The following is a 15,442-nucleotide window of genomic DNA, read 5'->3' as shown; positions in this document are numbered from 1 at the left end:
GTTTAGTTGAAGGGTGTCTACATGGAGATTCATAACACACAAATAGCTTATTGAATAAAATGTATTATTTAAATTGCAATAGTACATTATGTTATAATAATATTACTTACAAGATGATATAGATGTTTTATAATGGCAGCCTTTCCAGCAGCTCCGTGTATGACTTTATCTTTCAACCTTTTTCTCTATTTCACTGATCACTCCTACCACTTTCTTTTATGTAGACTCGTTCCCTGGATCAATATACTGGTGCTGGAGTATGTGAATTTCCCCTTGTGATTAATAAAGTATCTATCTATCTATCTATAAAGTAGATGCCATTGCATTGTATTAAAACAAGGTGCCCCCCCAAATTAATATGTGTTGACTATGATGTAGCAAAATATATGGTAAATTAAGGTGAATTTTGAATGACTGTAGTGCTGTGAAAACTTTTTTTTTTTTTTTTTAAGAGCAATGACATTTTGTTCCACATCTTCCAAATACTAATGTTAACTGTTTATTACTAATCAAGTATTTCTTCTTAAATGTCATTTCATGCTTATGCATATGTTATGAGGTCATCATATAAACACCCTTCAAATAAAGTGTTATCGAAATTTGTCACATTCTATTAATGTTCTCTATGCATGGTTAAGTAATTTCCAAAAAAAAAATCCACCACTTCAAATATATTGGTACATGCTAATTCAGTAAAATTAAATTAGGGCATTGTGAACTAAGCCAGCCCTAACCTCTATTATATGTTACTTTTTGCATCATTTTGAGGCAATTTTGTAAATTTTGACAACCACTATGTTGTGTCTTGGCTTGGCTAGTTTGCTAGGCAATTGACACGTCTCAGTTCAAACATATAAATTTCACCTCTGTTCACTCCTTTCCTATCTGAGTTTGGAGATAATTTTAAAGAATTCACATCAGCCTTTTGTTATTTTATATCAGTGTTGTTTCTGAACCCTTGTCCTGATTCTTTGACTTGATTAGTGATTTGGTACTTTTGAAAGACAGGACAAAGGTTTGTTTTGATCTTTGCATGTTTCCCAATGTTTCTCTTCTGTTAACCTCCATTATTTTTTACAGTTCATCACTCTGATAAACTGTAATGCGAAACACCATAACAAGAACACTAACCAACCTCAAAATCTGAATTCCCACACAAAGTTCTAGTTCTTTAAATTGTTTTTACTTCATAACACACTGCAGAGTTTTGCATTGCACAATAATGGACAAAGGGGCTAGTGCATCACCATCTTTAACACTAGCGGTGCAACATACTTCCAGTTATTTAGTACCAATGGGTTGCAGTCTCCAGCAACAATATGACCAAAACCATTGAAAAACACACAAAAGTCAAAGCTGTCGTGATTAAAAATGAATTCAAACAATGATGATATCGGAAATGATCATAAAATCTAATAATGAAAAATATTGTCAATGCCAAAATGTATAGACAAAAGAAAATAAAGGTGACAACAAAAGTGAGAAAATAATGCAAAGCTATCCATCAGCTTAGTTACCCCACACCTCAAAAAAAAAAAAAAAAAAAAAAAAAAAAAAAAAAAAAAAATATATATATATATATATATATATATATTCTTGTATTATTACACTGGTGTCAAAGGGGATGCGCCTTGTAGTTAACATGTTCATTTATTATAAATATTGACTCTTGGGAGACAACTCCAGATCATGCTAGATGGGAAAAAATTTGTTGTAAAATTTCTTGGACTAAGTACAAACAGCAGAAAAGGGAATACACTGTGAATCGTATGAACAGTTCTGCGAAATTCAGCCCACTCCCTGGCACATGCAATATAAGGTATGTACATCAGTCACTGTGCAACCCACAAATTGATCCATGTAAGGGCTAAATGATGAAGTTTGTTTGTGGAGGCAAAAATGGAAAAAATAATAAAAACCCGTATTTGTTAAACACTTCACAGTCAAAACCATGTAAAATGTGTAGCTAGCAATGGTATAATAAATAAGGTCTGATATTTTACAGGTAAGACAGTTACAGAGGGGACACACTGCATATTGATTAGGACATCTAATTAAGAATTTCTCTGCACTCTATATGGGACAACAATGGCCCTGCAAACCAAAAAAAATTATAAAATGTGCCAGTTAACTGTATATCCTGTGTTTGCTACAATCAAAAAATCTTTTAAATATTAAATATTGCTTGAAGGAGGTAATATGGTTTAGATTGTAGTGAGTTCTCACCTCACCACTCAACATGTTCTTCTGTGCCTAACCAAAGGGGTAGCACCCTCCAATTTAGTGGAACAGGATGAGTAAGTGGGTTAGTAGGCAACAGCCAAGTAGTATGTTCATTCAGAAACGGCAAATAATTCACTAACAGAACCTCATAAAATGATTTAATCTGGCGTATGTAGTGGCTCTTTTATATGCAGTAATTTACACGTTAATATAACACAAAAGTATTGTTTATTATTAATGAAAACTTTAAATAGTTACTCATTTTGATTTATACTGCACCATTCCTAGAGATTAATAAACAAAGTTACAAAAACTAACAAATGTGTTTCGAATAATACATTTGCATAACTTTTTTTTTTAACTATACATAAATGTGTGCACTTTTTTAACCTATGGTGTGTAAATGCATTTTGAAGCAAAAGTACGTCGCCGAGCGATTTCAGATTTGCAAATACCTTCACTGTTGCCCTTACCCTATCTGAGCCCCCTGGCCCTTGCTGCATGACCTTTTGTTACGGCTAACCTTACAGATCCAGCTGGAAGCACAAACACGCTGAGAAAGAAAGAAGCAATGCGAGAGCCCGTCATTCGCATCACCACGTTGAAGAAGGGTCGAACAGAGCAGAGTTTCTAATTGGGCACTGATTTTGATTGACAGCGGTAACGGCCAGTGGACGCGTTGGATGAGTCGCGGTAGCGCGCAGTAGATGTGTATGTTTTTTTAATCGCAGGTTGGCTCGGTAAAACAGAAGGTGCAGCTGTTGTTTTTTCCCCCCTCAGATTAGTTGCTGCTTTGTCTGTCCTGCACTGTTTTCCTATTTTGGTTTTGATACGGAATAAGGTTTGATTTTACGGTTTTTAAGGAACACCGCCGAAGGCCAGGAATACGTGTTGCTGACTGCAGAGCACGCAGGAGCGACGGCCATACCTGACAAGTCTTTTTTGGGGAGGTAAAGTCGACTTTAAATATATGCTTTTTATTTGTTTGCAGTCTTGCATGATTTTCAGTAACTTTCCGGGGTTTAGTGTTCGTTCGGGGACCTGGCAATCAAATCTTAATGGTGCCACAATACATGTGAATGGGCCGGCGGCATGGGGCCACGCGTGGCAAAACGGAGGAGATGCAAACACGCCAGCGTGCCACCTGAATCGATAATGTGGTGCGAGGCTCCGTTACGTTATTTACCAAATTAACATTTTTGCCTAGGTGAAGCTTTCTTGGCCTCGTGACAATTTAGAGGAACCGGGCCAGAAATTGTGTTTGAAACGGTCTCTTTGTACTGTAGCACAGCGCGCAGACGCGCGTGCCCGACCATCCTCCCCGCAACTCCAACCTGGTACGCGCGTCCGGTACACTCGCCCCCTCCCTCGCTTTTCTTTCCGTTGCGTAAAGAAATATTTCCCCCACCCCATGTCCTGCATCAGAGACCTCAGCAGTCTGTACCTTTTCTATTTTTGGGCTATAACGTACACCCTTAACCTCGTGTAATGCAATAGGTGCGCGTATCCCCAACCCCCTCTCAGGCTGTCGCGTGCGCGAACGCACACAATGGCCTATCCCCACTCTTGACTCTTTACCCCTCTAGTACGTGCATGTCTGGAGAGAGAGATTATCCCAGGCACATCATTGGTGATTCTTACATTTGCGAGTTGCCTTCTATCTGAGACACAAGACCTAATTTGCCTACTCGCCAATATGAAAACTCCACCCCATATCCTCAGCTGGGTCTCCGGTATAACCTCACAGCAGCTGCAAGTGTGGCGAAACCTTTTTGATGCTGCCCTCAATTTGCCTCTCATCCAACTCCATGTGCGTTTATGTGTTTAATTTGTAAATTCTTAAGTACATGTTTATGAATTCATGTATCAGATTGCGAATGTGGGGTTATAGTAAATGTATTCATAAACTCATCTATTATATATTCTTGCCTCCTACTTAGGATATATAGAAGGGAACGCAAAATGTCCAGCCAAATCTATTGTAGTAATTTTAGTGAAATTTGGGCCCTATAAAACATGCTGAAACCATCCGAAAAAATGTCACCTTCCGTCTGGCAATTCAGGGTTCACTTCCTCAAAGTCTTGAAGTTACATATCTTTGCATGTGAAAATCGTTGAGGGAAATTTTAAAATTCAGTAAAGAGTAAAGTAATTCACAGCAGGCCGATAATTTCCAGAGATTATAGGTAAACGCATTCTCAGCCTGTTGATGGTGTGCGGCTTACATTGTTGTCTTGAGTTTGAATTCAAAGAGCTTGATAATTAGCATATTATTGTTTCCCTTAAAATGTATTTAATATGATTATAAAGCATACCTTTTATAGATCTGAAAACAATGTTTGAAGGCTAGTAGATACTGTATGTCTATGAAACTTTAACATAGTATTTACTATTTAGTTTTGGTCAATCACTTTTGATGGTGATCTCATCCGACGTTCTCCTGATGTAAGGATCATGGTATCATTTTTGAGTCCTCCCTTTATTTTTCCGCCCACATAAACCACATTAAGAAACATTTTTACTTTCACCTCCTTAACATATCCATAGTTTGCTTATTCCTCTCCTTTTCTAATGCTGTAAAATGTGTCCATGCTTTTATCACATCCTGCATTGATTATTGGAACTCCCTACTGGCAGGAGCCCCTTCAAATCTTCTATCATATCTCTAGTTGATTCAAAACTCTGATTTAAAGATCTTTACACCTTTAGAAAAACATGAGGTTGGAAGACCTCTGTTTAACTCAAAGTAAGGTGATTTATGAGCCATGATTGTAACGGTGAATTACATCTTAAGCCAATGTCACACATGACTTTTAATCATGGGGAATGCCAGGGTTGCAGACTGCAGTAGCTGATCACATTGCTGGTCTAAGTCAGTTTAAAAGACTGAAATCAGCTGGATGGATCTAATGTATACAGACTGAGTGCTGACTTTCCAGTTCTGCTCACCCCTTTTCCTGTCGGCCAATAACATGCTGCCTGACCGAGCTGGTGCTGTACAAAGGATTAACTGCTCCAAGGAGATGAGCCTCAATCTGTGCCCCTTTTTTTGTTTTTATTCATTCTGTTGTGGTATATAGAACAAGAGGTGGCATGGTCTTCATGTAGCCGCACATTTGGTCAGTCCCAGGTATGCAAGTATCACGAAGTTAATTCTGCCAAATTCATAATGTAGTTGTTTATTGAAAGCATATTAATTATTAAAACATGAGATCCAGTATTAAGATTCTGACCTCTTACTCTCAGGTGAACATACATTAGTAGTTAAATAACACTCTGTGCCCGCAGAGTGCAAGGAACCACACTACCTAGTATTTTTATATACACAGAAACCATACACTAAAGCCTTTCCATTTACTGCACTGGGCGTGATATTCTGTAATGAGACAGGTCTGTCATGCAAGTTGGTTCCCAAAGACTGGAGTCCCTTAGTGCAATTCTTTGTGCTCTTTAAGTCTTTAGTGCAAACTGCAGTTTGCTTTTCAGTAATGGATGCAAAACAATGATTACATCATTTTAAAGCTGATTATCATCTGGTTGGGAAGCAGCTGTGAAACTGAGAGGAGCAAAACATAAGGTGCTTGAAACATGTCTCGTGGAACCTGAGCTTAGTGTCAAACTTTGGAACAGTAAAAATGCAGTAAGATAAACCTTGGCATTTTCTTTCTTGATTCTGCTGTTCTTCAGTTTCCAATCAGTTGTGTTATGTCTTGAATGTGTCAAAGTGATTGAAGTATGTATACAAAATATTTTCTTTCAAGTCATGTATTTTAAGACAAAAAAAGTGAAATTGGTAGCTGCGTGGACCATAGAGTCCCCTTCTCCTCTCCCCAGATGAAAAGTTAGTCCGTGAGTGCTGTCAAGCCAAGAAGGTGCTGGGTTACCGGTAGAATTCTCTGTGCATAAAGTTACCTCCTCATTCTTCAGTTTTTGCTTGATATCTTATAGTGACATGAATGCAGTGATAACATAGATAAAAAGAAGGGTTACAACTTGTGGTCAGATGCTCAGTTAAATGTCTTTTTCTTTTTGCCTCAAGGGGGTGGGGTGAGCAGGGCTGTGGAGTTGGTAGATAAATCCTTCCACTCCAACTCCTTAGTTTCTGGTACTTCTGACTCCGACTCCCCAGTATTTAATATGCTAATGTATTTTACATGTTGATTGAAGGAAGGCAACATAACATGTAATTTTACCACAGAACTACTGGCTAGGAAGCTGACTCTCAACTGTATTGGCCAGCTTAAACAAAAGACAAGAATCCCTGAACACACATCAGGCCATAGCACACACCGCTACCTACAGTATTACACTTGTTTACACTCAAATTAACTTGTTAAACACATTATATATGAAATAAAATGAAAACACTTTTTGAAATGTACCATAGTCCAGATTACAATATGTGAATGTCAGGTTGTATAATAGCTCAGCTGAACTTCACACTAGTAGTAACACAACTATGCACTGGGCTTTATTTTTGCATCCGAGAAGTACGTATGACTATTGTTTGTGAAATGGGACATTTGAACTTGCTGTATTTTTTTTTTCATTACAATTTAAATTTATTAGGAGTCAGAGTCGTCAAAAATGTACCTAAAATAGATACCTAAAATTGTCTCCGACTCCTCGAATCTGACTCCACAGCCCTGAAGTGGTATGTGTTATATGGGACATTATTTGTGCAGGCCTTCCTGACTGAGCCACCCCTTCCCAAGGTGGTGGTTCTAAAAGCGCCTATCAGGTTTTGAAGGAAGTTTCAAATGTAATTGATGGAGAAACTTAGGGGTGTGAACATTTCATACTGGCAGCCAGGGATGATCCTCGTGCTCCTAACCATGCTAATATATAAGATGGTGTAACTGGGCAACAACCCAACTTAAACACTTTTTTTTTTTTTGTCGTTTCATATTCTAGATTCCTATCAATAATACCTTTTGGGATGGTTATTAGAACCAGGACAACCATACAAACTAATACAAGTGTGTTTTAAACAAGAAATGTAAAATTTCAGATTTGCCTGGCTCCATTGGAGCCTTGGCTTCTTTGTTTTCACGTGGTGCTCTGGGCAAAAAAGTTTTCTTTACTTTTAGAAACTCCTAGGCAATTTATATGTATGGCCAATAACATCCTCAAGAGAGTTACCGGTGTTGTAAGCATATGGAACATAAAATTTGCTTAACACTTTTTAATTCTGCACTGAAATATTGCACAAAAGTTTCACTTCTACATTACATCACTACATACAAAACAAACATGCTTGGGCCACTTGGGCTGAGCACAGCTCAGGCATGCATGGTACCTTGTACAAGTCCATTACATCTAGAGTTAGAATAGATCTACGCTTGAGAAGATGCATACAGTAAGACCGAGTAAGAGTAAGGGAGGCATGATTCTCTTTGTGGTATTGCATTATTGTGTGCAGTTTTAAATGTGAGAAAGGCACGTGGCTTCCTCTTCCTTGTGCTTCCACTTAGTGCTCGAGTGATACTTGAACATTTTGTAATTCCACTGTACAAATTGTGATTAATGCACTGTAGTGTATTCTGAATACATACTGTATATTGCTGAATTCTTGTACATACATTATGCTGATAGTTGCACAGTGGTTAACACTGCTGTGTCACAGCTTTATGAAACTGGTCCTATATCTCAGCTTAGTTATTTGCTACCTGGAGCTGCCATGATTTCCCTTTGTTTGCATGGACGTCTTGTGGTTTTACTCTCGCATCCTTAAGGTGTCTGTTTTAAATATGAGTAAAAAGCCTTGAGACTTATGAATAAAAAAAGGGGGGGGGGGGAAATGCAGTCCTAAAAATCAAACTGAAATTATTCAAATCATCTTAAGAATATTTTTTTTTATCCCAGCAGTTAACCTAGAACATTTATTGGTATTTATAATCAAACAGTATTTAATAAATGTTTAATAAATTGTTTAGGTGTCAGAACTTTATAAATGCGCAAAAAAAGCACATTAACAGTCGATTTTTTTATTATGTACACCATTCTGAATTTTAATTGCATGCTGAAATATATTTGAATCGAACATTGAGATTTAAATCTTTCTTATTAAAATGTGCTGCGGTTTAAGAATAAAAGATATGATCATCATAAAGTAATTATTTTGTCCTTGCATGCATATAATACATTTTGGAAAAATACAGTACTCTCAGTATTCATTACACATACAGTATCAGTGCAATATTAACCTGTGAAGAAAGTAATTATTCAGGATATTTTCTAAAAAGTCTAAAAGATGCATTTGTAATAAGATGTCTCAAATTGAGTTTATCAACTTTTGTCATTAGATATCTACTGTTTGCAAGATTGATTGTTGTTTTGCAGTTGGGTAACAGCTGATTATTAACACTTAATGAAAAATGACCTCCCTTTTATACTTTAATTCCTAAAAAATTAGACTTTGTTGTTTTGCACTTAAGACATCTTTCTTAGGTGATCAGACATTTGCTACTGCTTACATCCATGGCATCATCGAGCATTTGCCCCATTGCTCATATTGTATGTAAAAGTATACTGTAGTTGTGTGTTCCCTGCTTTCATCGCATTTTAGCTGTACAGATACTTCCGTATATTCAAAAACCTATCCAATGCTGCAAGGTCAGTGTTTACTAGACATAAAATAGACTATGAGAAGGAGCTGCTACTAAGGCAAAGCACTGTTCGAAAAAGTGCTTTGTGTAAATTGCCTATAACTTTACACATCAGAAGTGTATAAATGTTACAATTGATGAATGAATTTGGAGTCACTGCTTTCTCATTGGAGCAAAAAGTTAAGTTACCACTTACAATTGGTTATGCCATTGCACTCTCAAAGCACCAATACATATACATTTTTATTTTTGAGATTATACTCTAGATAAAACTGACAATAGTAACAGGTTTTGCACTTCAGTTGTTAAATTGATAATAATAATACATTTTATTTATATAGCACCTTTCCCCTGCTCATAGCGTTAGTGGCATTTTAAATCTTAAATTAACTTTAGATTTTAAAATAAATGTGTATTGCTCATAATATTGCATTGAAATTAAAGCATTTTAACATATTAGGTCCGTACTGAATTAAATTTAATTGAATTAAAAGTATGTAATAATAAAGCCTAATTTTAATTCTTGGGTAACCAGTGGTTATTACATTATGAGCTTAAGTTAATTACTGCTGATGAGATTGGAGTCCATGGCCAACAATAGAAGAATATGAATGCATGTTGTTGCTTGTAAGTCATGTTCTTTAAAATCATACAAGGTGGTTGACTGAAATGTGTGGCCTTTTCAGATTTGATTTGCGGTTGTACATTGGGGCAGGCTTTACCTTCTTGTAATCAAATAACTGTCCCAACTCCATAATGGAATAATCTAAATCAATTAGCATTAACCTCAGCCTCTGTCTGTATCATTTATTTTCCTGATATTAGCTTTTTATATTATTAGTCATAGAGATTTTTTGTGGCTCCACAAAGAATGAAACATTGTTCATTTTTATTCTGTTGTCATTTAATTTTCTTATTTTAGTGTTTCTTTTGTAGTACTAGGGTGTTGTACCGTGTTGTCAATTACGGATGCAGTAAGAAGTCAAGCAAATTGACACCTTTTATTGGCAAACTAAAAAGATTACAATAGGAAAGCTTTTTTTTTTTTTTTTAAATGAAAGAATTAATGTTGTTAAGATGAATATAATTCCTAAGCTTCTCTTTTTATTTCAAAACATTTTAATATACATCAATAAATCATTTTTTACGCAATTAGATTCAACCATAACCTAATTTATTTGTTACTTAAAATATCCACATATTCAAAGAGCGACCCTACAAAGACCTAAGGCAGAAGGTGGCATGGCTCTACTTAACTTTGTTTTATTACTGGGCAGCAAACATACAAGCTATAAAAACCTGGACACAAATAGATGAACATACAGACTTGGTGCGCAACAGAACTAAAATCCTGTAGTACTTCTTTATATTCCCTGCTTTGTGCCCCAATAAATGCAAGTTATCACTGATACACTAATAACCCAGTTGTGCGTCACTCACTCAGAATGTGGAACCAAAGTAGAAAGCATTTTAAGATGGAGAATCTTTATCTGTGGCACCTCTGCATGAGAACCACCTTTTTCAGCCCTCACAAACATGTATAGTTTTTAATATCTGGAAAGCATTTGGGATTAAATTACTTGGAGATCTTTATATGGACAACATCTTTGCATCCTATGAACAATTACATTCAAATTTAACTTTCCAGCAACACATTTCTTTCACTATCTTCAAATTAGAAACTTTGTTAAACAGAACCTGCCTGATTTTTCTGATCTCCCACCTTCCTCTATGCTGGAAAAAACATTGTTCAGTTTCGAGGACTCAGACAGCATTTCTGCACAGAAAAGGAGTGGAAGGTAGCAATGCAGAGAATTCACTCAAGATCCATATGCGCATAGCATACAATTATTTAACTCAAAATGATATTTTGAGCACATCTGTCTCGCTTAAAACTGTCCAAAATGTTTCCAGGGCAAGATCCAACCTGCGAACGCTGCAATCAAGTTCCAGCCTCACTGGGTCACATGTTTTGGGCCTGCACCACATTAACATCATTCTGGACAAAAATTTTAAGTGCCTTTCAGACAGCCTTGGTGTCCCAATCCCTCCTAATCCACTAACAGGTGTGTTTGGTGTACTCCCAGATGGCCTTAAAGTGGAGAAGGACAAACAAACTGTGATTGCCTTCACTACACTTATTTTGCTAAACTGGAAGAATCCTAACTCTCCTCTTTTAAGTCAGTGGGTAACTGATGTTTTATATTATTTGAAATTGGAAATAATCAAATTCTCACTCGGAGGATCTGTGCAGAACTTTTTCAATACCTGGCAGGATCTAATCAATAATATTTTAGAATAAGCTCTTAAAGTACTGATGAAGCAGATTCTCTTCCCATTTCTTTTTCTTCTCCATTTATCTTTATCTGCCTGTTAAACTCAATTTATTTATTTTTTACTAGCTTTAAGTTTTACTCTGTTGGCCATGCTCTCTTTCTCAGGGGTGGGAGTTGATTTGTTTTCAATCCTATTTTTTGTAAAAATTGATCTATTTGTATGGAATGATTGCAATAACATTAAAAAAATGGCAAGCTTTTCAGGCAACTTGGGTTCCTTCTTCAGGCAAGATGTAATTCTTTATAAAGTGTGTTTTTAAAAAAAATGAGAGAAGAAATGAAAGATTTTTCATGCCGACATGCATATTATTCTTACACACATGACATCTTTTGTGATTTCTTTTAATAAATTAGTGAAATAGTAGTTCCCAAAGTTTTTTGATTAGTCCAGAGTGTCGCACGTAGCCTGCAGTTTCATTTTCAGTTGCTTTTGCCTAAAACCATGCATGTCTCTCTTGTATAAATGCTGTTCATTTTTGCATTTTCTCGTAAAGCAATTTATTGTAATCATTGCATTTTAGTTATTAGTGGCTTGTGTATCAGATCGCATTGACCCACTGAGGCATGGTCTATACAAGATGATCACAGCAGATCTTCAAATTCCTGTAAGTTGGGAGGTGGAGCCACTGTGGTTTGGACTTCTTGTTGGAACATGTCCCATAAATGCTCATTTGGATTGATATCTGAGGAATTTGCAGGCCAGGGCGACCCCTTGAACTCTTTATATTACTCAAACCATTAATACAATGTGACAGGGTGCATTATCCTGCTGAAAGGTGCTACTTCCTTTTGGAAATATTGTTGCCATTAAGAGGTTTATGTGGTCTGCAGCTTTATTTAAGTAGGGAAAATGAATGTCCACATGAGTGCCCGGACCTAGGGTTTCCCAGCAGAACATTTCCCAAAGCATCACACTCTCTCCACCATAACAATTTGGCCCTTATCAAAGGCAGTCAGGTATTGACAGCAAAAAATATGGGCAGGTGTAAACGTATTGGCCATGAGTGTGTAATGCCTGCTTACCAACTAATGTATCCCTGATTTTGACATGTCATTATGGGATGGCCAGTGTCATTTACTTCATGTTAGTGTGGTTGTAATGTTTTGGTTCATCAGTGTTTGAATTTGTTGAAACCAAGTTTGACTATTTACGGTCTGGCATCCTTCTAATAAGAGTACCAACAGGCAGTATTGCTGTACTTCTAGTTTTGGTGTGCCTCTTTTGCTGACTGATCCTCTAGCAGGGTGAATACTTTGACATTTCATTCAAAGTGTATGGATCTGTATTGCTATTTATTTAAATACATCACTGGTAAAAACTTTCAGAAAATCTGGGTTTTTCTTTAAATTTAATCAGTTGAAATACTGTACAATAAATGACCTGAAATGGTAAGCAGTAAACTGCTAGAGGTTTAAATTTTAAATTTAGGTTAGTAAAAACTGAAAAAAGAGATCTCAGAATATTACAAATGGGCCGCCTTCTGGGAACAACTGATAGGTTACAACCTACAGATTTTCTGCATTAAATTAAGGCTTGCAAGTTGAAGCAAACAATTAGCACAGGTGTCCCAACCTTTGTAGATTACTTAAAAACCCTCTGCCTATCTTAACTCTTTTAGGGCGGATGTCGACTTTTGTCGACAGGAGGGGTTGAAGGCGAATGTCGACAAAAGTCGACATCCAGGGATAGAGGGCGACAATCAGCTGTTAATGGCGACAAATCTCACTGTCACGTCACAGGCATTCCCTCTGTGCTTGGAGGAATGCTAGACTCGTTGACTCGGCAAATAAACATTGCGTGTGCGTGAGTTGCGAAATGTAAACAAAGGCAAGATGGCACCGACATGTGAAAAGGCAGCGAAGCAAGTGCAGAAAAGAAAACACTTGGCAGACGTTGTTTTGCGCATTATCGCGGAGTCGGACTCTTGATTTTTCAGAATCGGACTTTATTGGCAGTGATCAGGAGATCGAGCAAGAGAGTTAGAAGCAGGCATCAGCTGATCAGACACCAGCCGATGCCGCGCCAGCGGATCTGCTACCAGTTGAGTGCCTTCACGCAGCCGATGCATCTACGGCAAGGTTCGCATGGGATAAATACACAGACATTGATCCGTTGAGAGCCGATCTGGCTACCGGAGTTTACAAGACGGCATGTCTTGCTTTTGGACACGACAGATCACCAGCTGCTGTACTTCAGGCTGCTCTCTCCTGATGCTGCTTTTCAGCTACTGTCAGACGAGACAAACAGGTAGGCAGAGATTTTTTTTGAATCGCGGGCTGTGCTTGCATCGCATTCTCGTTTTTCAAAGTGGAAACCCACAACGAAAGACGAGATGAAGCGCGCTGTGGCATTACAAATAGAGATGGGACAGAACTGGCGATATAACTTCAGGGAGCATTGGTCCAAACGTGTTTTGTCCCCTGGTGGCTTAGGTACGTGCTGCTGCAAAGTTTTATTCACTTCTGTAATAAACAGAAGCAAATCCCATGGGGTGAGCCAGGCTATAATGCCATACATAAAGTTCATAAAGTTTCAGAAGATGAAAAGAGGTGACAATACGGTTTTCATGCAGGCAGAAAACTTGGTGGCAGTGGAATGGCACGATGGCAAATGGGTGACTTGTCTCTCTACAGTACACACTAACAATATATGTGAGAAAGTGCAGCAACAGACAATTGAAAAATAGGCACCAAAGTAACACATATGGTAAGGAGTGCAATGTAGCAATGACTGAAATTGGCTGCTTTGAGCAAGATCAGACTGTGCTGTGTAAAATGTATGTGATATGTATGTGAAATCATAGAGTATGCAGGCTCATACAACATGCAAGACAGTAGCATTTGTCAAAAGTAAGTATTTTTTGTTGATTTGATATGTTAAACAATTGCTTTGTGTTCTTTTTTAAAAAATGTTAGTTTTTGGAAAAATATTCAGCCCTGGGAGAAAAGAAACAAAAAAAAAATTAGCCCTAAAAGAGTTAAGGCAAAGATAGAACAGATTGTGTTACTACACCCTCTGAAGTGCTACTTGGACAACAGTCTAGTGCAGGGGTGGGAAACTCCAGTCCTGGAGTGCCGCAGTGGCTGCAGGTTTTCATTCTAACACTTTAATTAATTAACTTTTTTCCCTTCATTTTAATAGCCCTGTTTTTAAGGATTTGGTGCTCTGAATTAATTATTTTCTTGATTAAATGGCAGGCAAACAGAAATCAAATGTGAAAGAAGTCCACAGTTGACCAGCTAAATTGGGGTTTCAAACTCCCAACTAATTTCACTCCAGCCAGTTTCTTAATGAGAAGCCAGTTCTTGCTGTTAATTAAACTCATTTAATTCAATGGCTTGTTGCTGCTCTCATTCTGACACAGCAGACATTTCCATAACTGTTGATTTTTTGTTTTTTCTAAGAACATTGTCAAAATATTTTGGGGACCCGAAAGATCAACCTTACTGAGACGTTCACCTTTCTTTATTTTCAGATATTGCGTGATGGGCACGGGTGAGCTGGTCATGTGGCACCTTGTTTTGTGTCATTATTCTTTGGCAGCTAATTAAAGAAAAAGAAACAACTAAGGGGCCTAAATCAAGTCAATTAAAATTAAGGCAAAAGAAATTAATTAGCAGCAAAAACTAATGAAGAAGATGGTTAGAATGAAAACCTGCAGCCACTGCGGCACCCCAGGACTGGAGTTTGCCACCCCTGTTCTAGTGATAATGGAAAGAAAATGGCAATTAACAAATGAGATGAGACAGAGCATTATTACCCTTAAAAGTGTAGGCCTTTCATTTAGAGAAATTGGAAAACAAAGTGAGTAGGATGTCCTACAAAATCCAAAAGCAATTAGAAACTGGAAAACACTAAGATGATAGCGATAATTAGATGATATCTGCATCCTTTACAAAATGTGTTTGTAAAAGGCTTATTAATCTAGCGAGGTCTTAATAATAGTATATTAATTTATAGCTTACTAATGAGATAAATGAACAGTTAAAGAAAACATCTTATTTATTAAATCAAATAAAATAACATTAAAATCATCAATCAAAATATTACTGAGATCAAACAGTGCAAGTATGAATAAACCTATTCAAAGTGGCCTACAGGATTTACACAAAAAAATTACACTAAGACCAACAAAACTATTGAGACCATTTTAAACAGCCACTTACCCTTATTTTAAACAAGATTTGACTTGAAAGGAAATTGAATACTAATCATAATTGAAATACAGGGCATGAACATTACAGTCTGGATAACCATGAACTGCTCTGTTATAA

General features: G+C 37.1%; 1 protein-coding gene across 1 annotated transcript in view; it reads left to right on the top strand.

Moving 5' to 3' along the window:
* The first annotated feature begins 2,901 nt into the window (after nucleotides 1-2,901).
* Nucleotides 2,902-15,442, top strand: part of paip2b (poly(A) binding protein interacting protein 2B) — a 40,752-nt gene continuing 28,211 nt past the window's right edge. The window contains exon 1 of the mRNA XM_028801449.2: nucleotides 2,902-3,173. The gene's annotated coding sequence lies outside the window, so the exon portion shown is untranslated. The remainder of the gene's footprint in view (nucleotides 3,174-15,442) is intronic.

This window comes from Erpetoichthys calabaricus, chromosome 5 (genome assembly GCF_900747795.2).
Source record: "Erpetoichthys calabaricus chromosome 5, fErpCal1.3, whole genome shotgun sequence".
Classification (NCBI taxonomy): domain Eukaryota; kingdom Metazoa; phylum Chordata; class Cladistia; order Polypteriformes; family Polypteridae; genus Erpetoichthys; species Erpetoichthys calabaricus.
The sequence above is the reverse complement of the archived record's forward strand: the minus strand, read 5'-3'. Positions and strand labels throughout refer to the sequence as shown.